This window comes from Pristiophorus japonicus, unplaced genomic scaffold, assembly GCF_044704955.1.
Source record: "Pristiophorus japonicus isolate sPriJap1 unplaced genomic scaffold, sPriJap1.hap1 HAP1_SCAFFOLD_187, whole genome shotgun sequence".
Taxonomy (NCBI): domain Eukaryota; kingdom Metazoa; phylum Chordata; class Chondrichthyes; family Pristiophoridae; genus Pristiophorus; species Pristiophorus japonicus.
The window spans coordinates 626,302-630,310 of NW_027251558.1; the positions used below are offsets into that span (position 1 = coordinate 626,302).

At 42.7% G+C, this 4,009-nt stretch overlaps 1 non-coding gene across 1 annotated transcript; it reads left to right on the plus strand.

Moving 5' to 3' along the window:
• Positions 1-3,247: 3,247 nt before the first annotated feature.
• On the plus strand, positions 3,248-3,335 carry trnap-ugg (transfer RNA proline (anticodon UGG)). Its single transcript is given in 2 exon segments — positions 3,248-3,283; positions 3,300-3,335. It is a non-coding gene; the product is annotated as a tRNA-Pro (tRNA).
• The last annotated feature ends 674 nt before the right edge of the window (positions 3,336-4,009 follow it).

A 4,009-nucleotide genomic window follows, 5' to 3' on the forward strand; every position in this document is an offset into this window, starting at 1 on the left:
GCAGGACGATGGAGAGGGGGACTCATGAGATCGGTCTCTGAGAGTCAGCACAGGCACGATGGGCCGAATATCAAACTAACGTCAGAAACTGAGAGCTACGTTCCTCACTGTCGGCGGCTCGTTGGTCTAGGGGTATGATTGACGCTTTGGGATTATAATAATTGAAATGCGAGAGGTTCCGGGTTCAAATCCCAGACGAGCCCTGCCAACTTTTAGTCAAAAAACGACTTCTCAGCCGGTCGGCATGTGAGAAAACTGACATGTTTCAAATTAAAACGTGTGATTGCACTCCGTTGTTCACACAGCGTCCAAAAATCCTGGAGATTCCCAGGAGCAAAGTGAAACTCACCGAACTGAGCAAAGTTCATGTCTCTCAGATGTACTCGGCTTTGCGTCTCATTGGACAAACTAAACCCCGGTTTGATTCCGGCAAATACTTGATCAGTGTATTTTCCTTTCTGCACGCATGAGCTCACCTCCATCGGGATAAGCATACATTCAACGTCAATCTCAAATTTAACGTGAAACACACTCTGCCCTGAATATGAGTGCGTCCTGTTTCTCTCGAGCTGAAAAGATGTGAGAAGCTGGCTTTGGATTTAGTCCCTTGGCAGCCGAATTTATACCGTGCAGGAAATCAATCCGGGGTCGCCAAGCTGCCTGGTCTGATTAAAAGGCGTTCAAACCCTACATTCCAGGCATGTTATAGTGTTCTAGCCTCAACATTCGGTTCAACGTATCGGATCATAAGCACCGCTCCCATTGTCTGCTAATGGTTCTGCTGTTCAAACTAACACCTCCTCTGGTCCATCCTTTGTTACTTTATTGCCCGCTTACCACCCACTTTGCCTTTTCGCATTGTGCCATTTATTATTCACTCACTGCTGCGCTCCACTGTATCACAGGCATTCCCTTTTGTCCTTCCTCGCTGCCTATTTATTTCCAGGCGCTATTTTCGTGGAAAAATCTGCAAACATTACATTTTTCTTAAAATATCGGAATGATCATCTGACTGAACGTGAGCCCTGGAAATTCATCCACAGAATGTTCACGGCCTGCTGAGTTTTACAGAATGCTTTGTTTTTGTTCATTGTGTTTCTGTATCCCTTTTAAGGTGATGTGCTGGTCTGCCCGGGGTCATTCTCTGTCTCTCCAAAATGGTGTGCTATCAGTATCGGATTATTATCTATCTGTTTAAAAGGAATGTGCTGTCTGTCCCGGATTTCAAATTTCAAATTTCAACAACTGCCTTTGGAGGGTGAAGAATGTTTAGTTTGTTGGTCTGTTTGTGTCAGTGAGAGAGTGCGTGGAAACGTTCTGCGCGATCTTACTGTGCATTTCATGTCATGGGAGGAAAAATGCATTACATGCAACTTGAAGCCACACTGATTTGATTCAACACGCATTCGGGGACTGCCTGACAGGAGAAGAATCTGCTGTGGGATTTTGCTATTCCACATGAGAAAGAAGGCAAATTGTATAAGTTAGAAACATAGCGATTTTAGCGAGAGCTTGCAGATGGGCTGTGTGACATGATGAGCTCCTTCCCCCTTATTTTCAAGTACAAATCAAATCAAGACAAGACAAGACATGACTGACTGACTGACTTTGTTTATATAAATATATGTATCAATGTTTATATATGCATATATTTACATACATGCCCTACTTTTTAACTTTCACAATAAATGTGCTTTTCTGTTCTGCCTGCATTGGTTCTATTACATTTGACCACTTTCACAGCACACGCAGCTTCTGTCTGATCCTGCAGAAAAGCACTCGCGACTTTAAAAGATGGCCTTTGTTGGCCACATCTTCCCTCGTTGTTTGTCTTACACCATGGGCTTACTGTGTTTGGGTATTTACTGACTGCACACCCTGATTTCCAGTAAATTTCATGCAGTCGCACAGACTTCATTCAATCAAAAATATCTAGATTAAGAAACAATTATTTATTTATTTCAATCAAATCAAATTCAATTTTTTGCAATAAAGTTGTAAATTTATTCATTTTCTTATTATGATATATATATATATATGTTACAAATTGTCTGTTTGTCTGTGTTGGTTTTATTTCCCTCCCTCTATCCTGCTTGTCTATCACCTGTGGCTACAACAACCGTCCCAGTCCCGCGTCCTCATGAGAACCGCGATCAATCACGTACAACACAATTGCATTCAGGAATGATAGAAATCCCACTTTATTCTTCTAAAAGGGAACTGCTGTCCGTGAAGAGCAATTATACAGCTGTGTAAGAGGGATGTGCTTCCTGTCCAGGATCATTCGGTGTCTGTTTCAACGGGATAGTTGTCAGTTCCGATTCATCAATTGCCCCTTTAAAACGTATTTTCTCATTAACCGGATCATCCTGTACATTTAAAAACGTGTGTGATTATCAGCTGTGAGAACCGAATTGTTAAACTTTTGTGTTTCAAGCTACATTGATTATGCCTGTGTCCGTTGATATACATATCGCAGCGCACCTGTTCATTACTCAAAATTTGCCTACGTTTTCCGATATCCACTCCTTGATGTAACCCTTGTCACAAATTTGCTCTCAATATAAAAAACAACAAATTATGTACCGACGATAGCGGCCGCGTGGCCTAAAGGATAAGGTGTCTGACTTCGATTGTAACTTTGAACTTATCAGAAGATTGCAGGTTTTGTCCTTCAGCGGTCAGCTATCGCGCCGCGGGAAAGTTTATATTCTTTGTTTTGATTCTGCCTCAAAACCAACCATCTCGGATAGTCACTCACCTGAAGTAAAGGAAGGCTGTGTGCTTTAAGAAGCTAATGGCACATTTCCATCACTGTCAATCTGGTTGCACGGGCAAAACAAGCGGTGAAGTCGACTTTCGTGCACATTATTTCTGTTTGAATGCAAAAAGTAGGGATGGATGTCTGACTTTGCAGTAAATAGTAGACAAGGTGACTGACAGGTTGAGGCAATGGACTGCTGATCCAGTATGCTCCCAGCTTCGTCGTTATTGTGTTAAACATTTTCACATAGTTTTTTTATTCAATCACATTTATCCTCATTGCCAAATTCACCTTTTACTGAAAAGGATGTAGCTCGTTGGTGAAGTAATGTCACAAAAAATAATCACTTCATCAAAGGGAAAACATTAGCTGGACGATGGAGAGGTGGACTCATGAGATCTGTCTCTGATAGTCAGCACAGGCACGATGGGCCGAATAGCAAACTAACGTCAGAAACTGAGAGCTACGTTTCTTACTGTCGGCGGCTCGTTGGTCTAGGGGTATGATTCTCGCTTTGGGATTATAATAATTGAAATTCGAGAGGTCCCGGGTTCAAATCCCGGACGAGCCATGCCAACTTTTAGTCAAAAAACGGCTTCTCAATCGTTCGACATGTGAGAAAACTGACATGTTTCAAATTAAAACGTGTGATTGCACTCCTTTGTTCAGACAGCGTCCAAAAATCCTGGAGAGTCCCAGGAGCAAAGTGAAACTCACCGAACTGATTAAAGTTCATGTCTCTCAGATGTTCTCGGCTCTGCGTCTCATTAGACAACCAAAACGCCGGTTTGATTCCGGCAAATAATTCATCAGTGTATCTTCCTTTCTGCATGCATGAACTCACCTCCATCGGAATAAGCATACATTCAACGTCAATCTCAAATTCAACGTGAAACACACTCTGCCCTGAATATGAGTGCGTCCTGTTTCTCTGGCGCTGAATAGATGTGAGAAGCTGGCTTTGGATTTAGTCCCTTGGCTGCCGAATTTCAACCGTGCAGGAAATCAATCCGGGGTACCCAAGCTGCCTGGTCTGATTAAAAGGCGTTCAAACCCTACATTCCAGGCATGTTATAGTGTTCTGGCCTCAACATTCGGTTCAACGTATCGGATCATAAGCACCGCTCCCATTGTCTGCTAATGGTTCTGCTGTTCAAACTAACACCTCCTCTGGTCCATCCTTTGTTACTTTATTGCCCGCTTACCACCCACTTTGCCTTTTCGCATTGTGCCATTTATTATTCA